Here is a 14,284-nt window from a genome sequence, read left to right as displayed (position 1 = left end):
TATGTAATAGAAATAAATCAAAATGAAATTGAGACCCACAAGTCTATACAATGACAATAAAATGTTTTACTTATTTTAATATAACTACTTTATTTAAGCACCCTGATTACAATACTGTTCATGACTGAATTTCAGTCCAACAATGTACACCACTCTTTTATTTTTTAATAATAATTTAAGCACCATAATTACAAATATGTTTGTAGTTAGACTTCAGTTATAAAACACACACACACACGCCTTCACCAGTGCAACATTCCCACCACCAATGCCTTCCATCTCCCTCCTTCCCACCCCTGCTTATATTTAAGACAGTCATTCTATTTCTCTCACTCACTACCATTGTCATGATAGTTATTAGTGTAGTTATTTCTCTAACTGAACTCACCACTCTTTGTGTTAAGCTTCATATCGTGGGCTTCATATCGAGGTCCTCCCACCCCTCATCTCTATTGTTTCTGGGTATTATTACAATAATATATTTTGTTTCTTAAAACCCACAGGTGAGTGAGACTATTCTGTGTCTATCTCTCTCCCTCTGACTTACTTCACTCAGCATAATAGATTCCATGTACATCCATGTATAGGAAAATGTCATGACTTCATCTCTCCTGATAACTGCATATCATTCCATTGTGTATATGTATCACAGTTTCTTTAGCCACTCATCTGTTGTCAGGCATCTGGGGTGTTTCCAGACTCTAGCTATTGTAAATAATGCTGCATTAATATAGGTGTGCAGAAGGCATTTTTATATTCTGTTTTTGTGTTCCTAAGGTATATACGTAGGCGTGATATAGCTGGATCATATGGGAGCTCAATTTTCAGCTTTTTGAGGAATGTCCCTATTGTTTTCCATAAAGGCTGGACTAGATGGCATTCCCACCAGCAGTGAATGAGAGTTCCTTTCTCCCCACATCCCCACCAGCCATTCTTGTTCTTGTTCTTTGTGATGTGTGCCAGTCTCTGTGGGGTGAGGTGGTACCTCATTACTGTTTTGATTTGCATCTCCCTAATGACTAATGATGTGACTTTTTTCATGTGTCTTTTGGCCATTTATAGTTCTTCTTTGAGAAATTATCTGTTCATTTCTTCTCCCCATTTTTTGATGGGGTTAGCTTTTTTTTCTTATTATGTCCTGTCAGTACCTTGTATATCTTCAATATTAGTCCCTTATCTGATGATATTGGGTGAATAGTTTCTCTCATTCTGTGGGTGGCCTTTGTATCCTAGTCACTATTTCCTTTGAGGTGCAGAAGCTTCTCAGCTTTCTACAGTCCCATCTATTTATCTCTGCTTTCACTTGTTTGGACAGTGATGTTTCCTCCTTGAAGATGACTTTAGTTTCAATGTCATGGAGTATTGTACACTACTCTTCAGTAGTGCACATACACCATCACCAATGTCCCCAGTTTCTTTCCACCCTCCCCTACCCCCATCTCTCTCACACACACTCTCTCTCTGTGTATTTTTCTCTTTTTTCCCCTTTTTGACACTGTGGTTTGCATTATTGTTAATGAGGGATAGCATGCATATAATTTTATCTCCTTTCAGCATCCTGCTCTTGTCCAGAGTGCTCAGTTTCAACTATCATTGTGATAGTGGACCCTTCTCTACTCTAACTGAAATTCTGGCTCTTTGTTGCAAACTTCTTGCCATGAATTGTTTCTCCTGGCCCTCATCTTTACTGTCTCTAGATATTATTAACATACTATCTTATTTTTATTGTCTATCATAAATGAGAGAGATTATTCTTTGTCTATTCCAGTCCCTCTGACTCATTTCACTCAGTATAATATCATTCACTGCTGATGGAAATGTAGATTGGTCCAGCCTTTTTGGAAAAAGAACCCACTATGGAGATGCATCAAAAAGCTAGAAATTGAGGTTTCCATATGATACAGCAATTCCACTTCTAGGGGGAACTCAATTTTTTTTTAAAAAAGTCTGCTGCATTCCTCTGTTTATTGCAGCACTATTTACAATAGCCAGAATCTGGAAACAACCCAAACGTTTAAGAACAGATGAGTGGCTAAAGAAACAGTGGTACATGTACATCTGCAGAATAGGATACTATACAGCTGTTTGCAAAAATGAAGTTATGAAATTTGCTTATACATGCTTTAATTTTAATTTTTCTACTTTTGGACTCTTCTGCAAATTTGGGAGCTTAGTGTCTATTTGTTTTATGAACTCAGAAAATAAGAATAGCTTTTGTCAGCTCCTACACCACATTCTTTCTTTCTTTCTTTTTAATTTTATTTTTTTGGTTTTTGGGTCACACCCGGCAGCGCTCAGGGCTTACTCCTGGCTCCACGCTCAGAAATCGCTCCTGACAGGCTCAGGGGACCATATGGGATGCTGAGATTCAAACCACTATTCTTCTGCATGCAAGGCAACCGCCTTACCTTCATGCTATCCATGCTATCTCTCTGGCCCCCACACTCTTTATTATTTTGGGGGGGGCTTTTGGTTTTGGGGAACCACCTGGCAGCGCTCAAGGGTTATTCCTGGCTTTATGCTCAAAAATCGCTCCTGGCAGGCTCCAGGGACCTTATGGGATGCCAGGATTTGAGCCACCAGAATTTGAACTATCCTTCTGCATGCAAGGCAAGTGCCCTACCTCCATGCTATCTCTCCGGCCCTTTATTTTTAATTTTTAAAAATAATTTTATTATTTTAACACCATGGCTACAAACATGTTTGTAATTGGTTTTCAGCCATAAAATGCACACCCCCTTCACCAGTACATCACATTCTTTAGAGACTGGAATAATGCAAAACCTGGTGACTTAGTTTAATAAATGCCTAAATTTACCACGCTTCTTGGGAAATAATGGGAAAGCATTAATTTAGGTGTCATGCTCTCCCCACAAAATGTGGAGCTCCGAATTAAAGTCTAACTAGGGCACAGAAGGCCACCTGGTTATAATAAAGAGAGTGTACTGCTGTGCTTATTTACTCCTTGAGTTCCAAATATTTCTGAAAAGATGAAGAATAGGCATACATAATAAATATTGGAGTACAAAAAATTTTTAATGATTGTCAACTGAAAGCAGTATGTATATACACAAACAAGAGAAAAGTTTTATGTTTCTTGTTTTGACTTGTTATTCATGGCTAGGGCATAACTGAATTTATCAGAAATGCCAGTGAGAAACTCTTCTTCACAACTCTCATTTTAACTCTCTTTTGAGAGTAGAAAATACAGCCTTTGAAATCATTTTGTCTTAGCAATAAAATTTTTTCCCTAGCAGAAACGTCATAATTTTTCTGTATATTTCAGACTAAAATGTATAAATTGAGTTTTTTTTTAAAAAATTAATGTTACAGGGAAGTAGAAAACCTGTCTCGAATACAGGTAAGGGGGAGGGATATGGGGAGGCATTGGTGATGGGAGAATGTTGCACTGGTGAAAGGGGTTGTTCTTTATATGACTGAAACCCAACTACAATCATGTAATCATGTAATCAAGGTGCTTAAATACAGAACAAAAAAATGAATGTTACTTTTTCCAAAAATAAAATGTATTTTATTAATTTATTTAAATTTTAAATTGATTTAAAATTTTATTTAATTATTTAATTTTATTAAAGGACTGGAATTTATGAAGTGAATGGTTTTTTTTTGTTTGTTTTTGTTTTGGGGCCACATCCAGTGACTCTCAGGGGTTACTCCTGACTATGCGCTCAGAAATCACTCCTGGCTTGGGGACCATATGGGACGCCAGGGGATCCAACTGCAGCACATACTAGGTTAGCATATGCAAGGCAGGTGCCCTACCGCTTGCGCTACCACTCCGGCCCTGAATATTGCCTTTTTTTTCTTTTTTTTTTGGGGGGGGGTTGAGTCACACCCGGCAGTGCTCGGGGGTTACTCCTGGCTCTACGCTCAGAAATCACTCCTGGCAGGCTCTGGGGATCAGATGGGATGCCGGGATTTGAACCACCGTCCTTCTGCATGAAAGGCAAATGCCTTACCTCCATGCTATCTCTCCGACCCCTGAATATTACTTTTTTAGAAGTGTCTTTAAAAGGGGCTGGGGACACTAGAGTGGGAAGGGCACAGGGTGGAGGGCGGGCAGATCCTGGCTTCTGGCTCTCTACCGAATCCTTTCTTGATCTGGAGGCTAGCTCTAGCCGGATGGGGTTTGGAGAAACCCCCATGTCGAAGGCCTTCTCCCTAGCTTGGGTGTGCTGGGAGCCTTGATAGGCCCCCAGCTGTCCCCTCTTCTGCTCCTGGCCTCCAGGCCTTCCCTGGGTGCCAACCCAGTCGGCTAGAAATGGTGGGTACTAACTTGGGGTGTGCTGAGATTTGCCCGGTTGCACTGAGGAAGTCACTGGCAATTTCTTACCAGTCTACATGTTCAAAACCGCTAGCGCCCCGCCAGCACAGTATATATTAAGAGTATTCCCTATCCTTAAGTTTAAGTTATGTTTTGCATTTGCAGAATCTCCATTTTGTATTCTGACCTTTTGCACACCCCTACAAAGCTCATGTTTACTCCTTAACTCTCTCAACCCCAACCATCAGTACCCCACATTTACTCTTTTTAACTTCAGTACTGCACAGTCCTAATCAGAGACCAAAGTCGTGCATTGGATTTAACAACCCCCAACTATTTCAAAAGACATAAAATGGACACATATGTCTTTTGAATAATTTATGTATATTTTCTTTGACAGCTATAATAACTCTTACTAAATATTCTCTTATACAGTGACGATTCTATCCACTTTTTATCTTTTCTTCTCTTTGTGAGCTGTTCAATAAGGAATTTTAGTGCAAGAGTCCCCCAGTTTAATGCTTATGATTGAACCATGTTATAGAGATTGTTGGACTTGTTCTTATGGCCCCATATGCGCCAATATGCCACATGGCATTGTTCCTTGTTTGCATAGGCACATTAAAATGGGAAAATACTATACATACAAATAAGATCTTATCTAATAGAGATTGGAACACACAAATCTTGTAGTGCAATGGGACCTTCTACCCTTAACATTGACATAATGACCTGGCACAGGCCTCAGAAGAATGGGCATTCTCCATTCACCCCTGAACCAGGGATGCCATCCACAAAACATCTAAGTTTGTCTATAACATCACCTGGAAGCAGTCCTCGATCAGGGAAGACCCTACTGCTGCTCTGGCATCGACCTGCTCAAACGAGACTTCCCTTAACACTGAGAAGACTTAAGAACATCAACAACCTGCTTACAGAACAGGGCTCTCTGCATTGCCTGTTAATTGTGAGATGAAACTGGAGGACGTTCCACATCCTGACTTTAATGTGGGATATGCAGATTCCAGGATCCTTAATACAGAAACATGATACCAACAACAGAGACTGTGTGAAAAATAAAAGTGTGTTGGCACTACAGACAGCATCTTGAATTGGACAAACTAGCTTGCCTGGAGCCTAGAGTTGGTATTATGCCAGGAAATTTTGGGGGTAGGGTCTCCTTGTATTTAGGCCAAGGCTTTTCCTTTCCATGTCCCCCATGTTTTGGTGGGCCTATGCAAACAATAATTGCCACTCTAACACCGTTTTTACTGTGCTCCATTGACTCTGATCCTTGAAAAAAACCCACTTAAAGTTTTGAGGTTAACTTAAACTAATGTGCATGTGCATGGAAATGTAAAAAATGCTATGCCTTTAATGTTTAAGGAGTTACATAAGTTTTATGGATTTACATTGCTTTGTGTGCTGCTAAGAAATATTATAGTGTATTGCAATCTGGGGACTTGAGGGACAAAGTAATTGTACATGGGTTCTGTTTTACTTATCTTAATGTTCTTTGGCTGAAAGTTCAAAGCTAAGATATCAGCAAGGGGACTTCTTCTGAGAATTATGTGGCCTTCCACTGTAACTTTACCTTATCCTCTTTCTTTGCATCTTTGTTCTCATAATTAAAATAAAAAATTTTAAAAAAGGGGGAGCTGGGGAGATAGCATAGTGGTGGGGCATTTGCCTTGCATGCAGCCAACCTGGGAGGGACCCGATTCAATTCCTGGCATCTCATGTGGGCCCCTGGCCTGCCAGGGGCGATTTCTGAGTACAGAGCCAAGAGTGATCCCTGAGCACTGCCGGGTGTGGCCAGAAACCATTCACTCAATCAATCAATAAATGAAGTTTTTAAAAGGTGTCTTTAAAAGTTTTATAGTAATTTTACTTAGTTGAATTTAGTGATATATTCAGTCAATAAAAATCATAATTAATATAAAATGAGAAAAGAACAAAGAATACAAATGCCCAATAGTGGATAAATATTTTAATTTAATAAAATGTAAGAAGATACAATATTGAGATATGATATTTTACCTATTGGTAATTTAAAAAAATTTTAGATTTAAACTAAGTTTATTATTATTTGCGGTGGGTCACACGCGGCTGTGCTCAGGGTTACTCCTGGCTCTACACTCAGTAGTCGCTCCTGGCAGGCATGAGGGACCATATAGGATGCCAGAATTTGAACCACCATCTTTCTGCATGCAAGGCAAATGCCCTACCTCCATGCTATTTCTCCAGCCCCAAGTTTATTTTTAATTTCAAGAAATAGCTACCTGGGGCCAGAGAGATAGCATGGAGGTAAGGTGTTTGCCTTTCAAGCAGAAGGTCATTGGTTCAAATCCCGGCATCTCATATGGTCCCCCGAGCCTGTCAGGAGCGATTTCTGAGCATGGAGCCAAGAGTAATCCCTGAGAGCTGCCGGGTGTAACACCGCCCCCCCCCCAAAAAAAAAAAAAAAAAAAAAAAACTAAATAGCTACCTGAAATTCTAGGTTGAAATGTGAAAGAGTATAAAGAAATGTAGAAAATATTATTCACAGAAAACTCTTACTTTAATAGAGATGTTTTATGTCTTTTTTATGTTTTTTTATTTAAACACCTTGATTACATACATGATTATGTTTGTGTTTTTATGTTTTTTTTTAGGGGGGACACACCTGGCAATGCTCAGGGGTTACTCCTGGATCTGTGCTCAGAGATTGCTCCTGGCCTGCTCAGAGGATCATATGGAGTTGCAAGGATCAAACCAGGGATGGTCTCAGGTCAGCTGTATGCAAGGCAAATGCCCTATTGTTGTGCTATCACTCCAGCCCCTTAAAATTATTTTTCTAATTTTTATAATACCATGTTTTTTGGGGGGAGTTAGCTTTCCTTTTTAAAGAACATCCATCACATAGTTGACAGAGTTGACAGTAACATATTTGTTTCCAGGTGAGAGCAAAATTATTTTAAAAGACTAGAAAGAAAGAAAAAGAATGAAAAGAAAAGAAAATAGCGGGGGGAAGTACACCGGCTAGCAAATTTGTGAAAATTACTGTGGTTATTAAATTATTGGCTGAAACAAACAAAAAAAGTATTGGCTGAAAGTTTAATAAGCCTTTGTTCCTAGCTGCCAATTTTGTTATTTCATTTATTTCTGAGCATAAGTGACTTCATCTATACATTCACATCTAAATATGTGTGTTCCTATGGGTATGACCATATCAGACAAATGAAGTTGTCCAATGGCTGCAAATGTTATTGTTATGTCCAGGAATTCAAAGCATTATTACTGATACTGTGGCTTTTGTGTGGCATGATTACAGTTGCCAGGTCTCCCCAAAGTAAGAGAATGTGAGAAGGAGTTAGGAGGGTGCCTATACTCACACCAAAAAAAAAGTCCTGGTGATGTCATCCCAAATACCAGCATAACTGTAGTTTGGCTAGATGAGTGTCTCTGCAGAGAAATGTAGAATACTGGTGAAGCAACTCATAGGCAGAGTGGCAATTGTGAGTTATAGATGTAGCAGGTGTTGCTTTGGCGGTATGAAGGCTTGTTACACCTCCCAAGATCGCCAACTTTCAGCTGCATGGCCAGTTTACTCATAATTTTCCACATCTTGGCTTATATCTCTTGAAAACAGAGTGAATCTGTGGAATTGGCCCTCTATAAATATGCAGTTGTGGGCGTGTTTATGGCTGCCCAGAAGTAGGAGAATATGGGAGGAGGACAGGGGATAGAGAGTGTCCATACTCACTCCAAAAATTGTCATGGTGACATCAGCAAGTTTGGTCAGATTGGTGTCTCTGCAGAGAATTGTAGAGGAATGATGAAGCCAGGCCACAGGCAAAGCAGTGATTATGGGAAATAGGTGCAGCAGGCTTTGACCTGACTGGGGCTTGGCCCATTCTCTCCTCCCAAGCTTGCCAGCTTTCATCTGTGTGGCTGATGTATCCATGATTTTTCACTGTTTGGTTTACATCTCCTTAAAGAACAGTGAGTTAGGGAGCTGGCCCAATGCAAACATGCCAACTGTCAACACTAGGTTTTACCAAGTTGTTCATAATACAGTCATTTCAGACATTATATGTTCTAATATCAATCCCACCACCAATGTGACCTTCCCTTCACTAGTGGTCAATCTTTCACCAACCACCATAGCCTCCCTTTGTGTAGAAACTACTTCACACAAATGAGATTATCAAAACAGAACAAAAAGGGTCAATTTGAAATGATTGTTATCTCTCTCCATGATAGACACTAAATTTAGTGTAGTGTCTCAGAATTTACTAGTGGTGTTGGTGGTAGAGCCTTCAGTGTTTCTATTTAAAATTATTGAGCCTAATAGATTACTATATAACTAGCTCATTAGATTTCCTGTGATACTACTGGACTGACACTATTATAAAATATTGAGGACTTATAGATGTAAAACAAACTTGGTGGCTTGGAAGTTTGATAAGGTTGTAGCAGATCTGGGTTGTTTCTATTTGGAGGGTATAGGATGTGGTTCATGCAAAAAGAAATCTGCTCCTTCTGCTTCTAAAGAATGGCACAAAAAGATATAATTCAGGACCAGACTACCTGGGAAGTATTAGAGGCCACATTTTTCTTTTAGAGCTTGGTGGAGAAACTGGACCCTTTTTCTGCCAGAAAGATGGCAGCAGTGGGTGGAGCCTGTTCAATATTTTAAGCTATCATAGTTCAAACTATGATCATGATTTTGAATTGGTAGAAAATGCTAATTCTTTTGTAATGTTGGTGAGAGTTGGCACAAACCTTGTGGAGGACAAGTAAAAAATATAGCAATTTTAGGGACCGGAGAGATAGCATGGAGGTAGGGCATTTGCTTGCATGCAGAAGGACAATGGTTCAAATCCCGACATCCCATATGATCTTTTGCCAGGAGTGATTTCTGAGCGTAGAGCCAGGAGGAATCCTTGAGCACTGCCAGGTGTGACCCTAAAACCAAAAACCAAAAAATGAAAAAATATAGCAATTTTAGAAAATTAAGTTTTGGGTTTTTAGAGACTGGCACACATCACAAGGAACAAGAACAATCAGTGCCGTCAGGGATGTGGAAAGAAAGGAACTCTCATTCACTGCTGGTGGGAATGTCGTCTAGTTCAACTTTTATGGAAAGCAATATGGAGATTCCTCCAAAAACTGGAAATCGAGTTCCCAGCTATATCACTCCTAGGGATATACCCCACGAACACAAAATATAATTGAAAAATCTCTTCCTCACACCTATATTCATTGCAGTGTTATTTACAATAGCCAGACTCTGGGAACAACCAAGATGCCCTTCAACAGATGAATGGCTAAAGAAACTGTGGTATATATACACAATGGGATTTTATGCAACCATCAGGAGATATGAAGTCATGAAATTTTTCTATATGTGGATGAACCTGGAATCTATTATGTTGAGTGAAATAAGTCAGAGGAAGAGAGATAGAGACAGAATAGTCTCACTCATCTATGGGTTTTAAAATAAAAGACTTTATTGTAATAATGCCCAGAGACAATAGAGATGAGGGCTGGAAGGACTGGCTCAAGATATGAAGCTAACTACAAAGAGTGGTGAGAGCAGTTAGAGAATAGCTACACTGACAACATGGTGACAATGTTAATGAGTGAGAGAAGTAGAGTGCCTGTCTTAAATATAGGTGATGGGAGGTGGAGGGAGATTGGGGACATTAGTGATAGCAATGTTGCACTGGTGAAGGGGGTGTTCTTTGTATGACTGAAACCCAACTGCAATCATGTCTGTACTCAAGGTACTTGAATAAAGATTAAAAAAAGGGTTTGGGTTTTTTAAATCTTATTTTTAATGTTATTTTATTTTATGGACCACATCCAGTGATGTTCAGGAGTTACTCCTAGCTCTACAATCAGGAATTACTCCTGATGGTGCTCAAGGGACCCTAGGTAATGCCAAGGATTGAATCTAGGTAGGCCTTGTGCCAGGCAAATTCCCTAACCCCTGTACTATTGTTTCAGTTCCTCGAAAACTAAATTTGAACTTGATAATTACACCACTAGTAATCACGAAGAAAATAAAACTTTTTTTTTTTTTTTTGCACTTTTAGGTCACACCTAGCAGCAGTGCTTAGGACTTATTTCTGGCTCTGTGCTCAGGTAACACTTGGAGTGGGTTCAGAGGGACCACATGGGGTACTGGGGATCAAACCCAGGTCATCTGATGCAAGGCAAACACATAATCTATTGTATTACTACTCTGATCCAACAAAGTATTTTTTAAATATAGGGGTCAGAGCAGTAGTGAAAAGGTTAAGGTACTAGCCTTGCACAAGTTTGGCCCAGGTTCCATCCTTTGAACTACCTATTCCCCAGAATACTGCCAGGAGTAATTTCCTGAGTGCAGAACCAGAAATAAGCCTGGAACATCACTGGGTGTAGATCTTCTCTCAATATAAGCAAAAATCCACAAAAACAAGTGTTTTATAGGTATGTAAGCTTTGCATATCAAATTAACAATTAAGAATAACCTAATTGTGCATCAGAAGGAAATTTGAAAAATAATTATGATATAAAAAAAAAGGAATATGATGTAGTCACCAAATTAATGATGATTGGAGCTAGAGTAATAGTACAGCAGGTAGGACTTTTGCCTTGCATGTGGCTGACCAGGGTTCAATCCCCAGCATTCCATGTGGTCCCCCATACTGCCAGCAATAATTTCTGAGTGTCTCTAGTTGGGGCCCAAAAGCAAAAAACAAAAATAACAATTATGAATATATATTATAGTCATATAATTTATTTAACAGTAAGATACCCAAAACATAAGAAAGCTTAAAAAATAATTTAAAATACATATATTTATTTATGTATATATAATTATATACATATATTTAACAGTAAGATACCCAAAATATAAGAAAGCTTAAAAAATAATTTACAATACAAAATATGCTTATTACACTTTTATAAGGTTGTCTATAGAGATACATATAGAAGTATATTATTCAAAGTTTTAATATCAAGTATCTCTAGATACAAAAATCAAACATGGTTTTACTGTATTTGTATCTTTCTGTATTCCTATATTTCTCTGAACTTTTAAAAATTATTATATATCACCACACCTAACTCACCCCAGATTGCCCAAAACACCAAAAAAAAAAAAAAACATTATAGTGAACTTACTTTTCTTTTATGGCTTATATAAAAAGTAGTTGATCTGGTCATTATTAAAGAAAAGTCTGTTTATTAATGACTTCTTTGACACTATAGAGGAACACGCTAATTATAACTATGTAGTATTTTTTAATAAATCGGTGTGTCTTTTGTGTCTAAAGCTTTATCTGACTAAGAGTAACCAGTAAAACAGGTGTGGTAGGTGCAGCCCCTCCATCTGTTTCTTTGTAGAGACTTTTTTTGAAGAGGATGGAAAAGGATTTAAAAATACATACTCATATAAAATTAATACTTTCCTGCCATCAACATTACCTTTTGTTGTTATTTTCTGTGAACATATATTTAGCAATTACTCACAAGACTGTCCACCAAGTTTTAGAAATATAAGCTTTGATTCAAGCTCAAGTCTTAAAGTTTACTGCTCAAAAGAGTGTTAATTAGTAGCCCAGATAAAGACATGAACAGCCATAAACACTAAGTTCTTTGAATAAATTCCCTTTTAGGATTAAAGCTTCACTTTGTACTAGAAAAGATGGGAAAGGGATGTCTTTTGAGTGAGGGTAAGAAAAATATCTGTACTCCTTCTTGATCATTTCTTTCTACTTCCTGAAGAGAAAAAATATCTCATTTGAGTCCTGAACAGGGAAATTAGTGAAATTGCACGAAGATGATAGGTAATCTGGGGTGAGTAAGGTGTGGTGACATATATTTTGAAGTGGTGTGAAATTGTACTTCTAAGATATACAGAATCTTATAAACCAATGTTACTTCAACAGGAAACAAGTAGATATATAAAAGTAAATAAATAAATAAATAATAAATAAATGGTCATACTATATAGCACTCTTACAAACAAAACAAAACACACTGATGTGCTGCTGCAGACACTTTGGAAGACAATGTTTCTGGTTCATTTTTTTTTTTTTAGAGCTAAAATCCTCTTACTATATGACCACTGATATTTATCCAATGAGTCAAAAACTCAGACTTAATGGCAATTAAACCTAGAACTTGTGTTTGTACGGTTTTTTTTTTTTTGTTTTCAAGATGGAAGCCACACCCAGCTGTACTCAGGACTTCTCCTGGCTCTGTGACAGTGATAACTGTTGGTTCTGTGCTCAGGGGACTATAGGCAGCATCAGGGATCAAAGCAAAATACAGGTGTGTGCAAGGTAAGCAGCTATACTTGCTATCTCTCCAGTCCCAAATGAGTTATAAAATTAAATGAGTGAGAGAAGTAGAATGCCTTTCTCAGAAATAAGCAGGGGGTAGGGGAGGAGGGATATGGGGGCATTGGTGGTGGAAATGTTGCAATGGTGAAAGGGGATTTTTTTTTATGACTGAAACCCAACTACAAAAATGTTTGTAATTATGGTGTTTAAATAAAGATATTATTTTTAAAAAATAAAATAAAATGCTGCCAGATGAATGTTTATAGCAGGCTTATTTATGGTTAGCAAAATTTAAATGGAACCAAGGGTCCGACTACAGAGGTACCTCAGGTGGTGAGTTCAAGTCCAGTATGTTTATAGTTGAAAGTTTAACCCTGGCACCTCATGACTACACCCCAAACTTACCAGAGGAAATCTAATGGTTTTATTGAATCATTAGGCCCAGAACTACTGGAGATGGATCCTATAAAAATTTAACTACTTGTGGTTTAGCCAAAGATAAAAAGGAAATGAACTTTCAAGTCTTAAAAGGACACAAAAGAGGGCCAGAGAGATAGCACAGGAGTAGGGCATTTGCCTTGCATGCAGCCAACCCGGGAGGGACCCGGTTCGATTCCTGGCATCCAGATATGGTCCCCCAGCCTGCCAGGGGCTATTTCTGAGTGCGGGGCCAAGAGTAACTTCTGAGCGCTGCTGGGTGTGGCTCCAAAACCAATCAATCAATCAATAAAAAGAAAAATAAATAAATTTAAAATATTAAAGAAAAGAAAAAATACAAAAAAAAAAAAACTTCAGTGCAGAATGTATTAAAAGAAATTAGCCTAAGAAGACTGCATAGGGTATAAACCAACTACATGATACTGAAAAAAGTAGAATTGTACAGTCAACTTGTCAGTGTTGCCAGGGCATTGTAAGAATTTATGAACTTTATATCAATTTTATGCAAATCCAAACTGCTCTAAAACATACATTCTAGGGGCTGCAGTGACAAATTACACAGCAGGTGGGATACTTGCCTGGCATGAAGCCAATCTCAGTTCAATTTCTGGCATCCCATATGGTCCCCTGAACGCAGCAATGAGTAATCCCTGTGCATCAAACCAGGAGTAAGTCCTGTACATCACCAGATGTGACTCAAAAACCGACCAAACAAACAAAAACATAATACCTACATATTTTTTTAAAAAGTCATTAATGAGTGCTGTGTGAATATCTGGTTCCATCTTTAAAGACCCTAAAGGAGACTGAGGGAAGGCTAGAAAGAAGAGGAAGCCCCATTTGTTCGAGCTTAGTAGAGGGGATTAGGCACTCAGTGAAATTTAAATGTGGTGGCTCATTCCTGGCATCAAAATCATCTGACATGACTGGTAAACTAGATGTCTTGTGTTCCTCTGGCATCTTGAACCCAGAGAGTTTGCACTGGAGCCTAGAAATTAGAAGTCTCTTAAATTATGCAATGTCAGCAATGCCAACCCCAATCAGACATTCTCTTTGGGGACCAGAGAATATGAGTCATACAGACTATTAGCTCATTTCAGGTGTTTAGCATGATACTGAAACATAGGTGTGGAAACGATCTGTGAAATTAGTACTATCACTCTCTGTTGATGCATGTCAGAGAAGATTTAAGAACAAGGTACAATCAAGGTGCAAAGGTCATATCTTTTTTTTTTTT

Source organism: Suncus etruscus, chromosome 4 (assembly GCF_024139225.1).
Source record: "Suncus etruscus isolate mSunEtr1 chromosome 4, mSunEtr1.pri.cur, whole genome shotgun sequence".
In the NCBI taxonomy this organism is placed as follows: Eukaryota; Metazoa; Chordata; class Mammalia; order Eulipotyphla; family Soricidae; genus Suncus; species Suncus etruscus.
Note: the sequence above shows the minus strand (reverse complement) of the source record.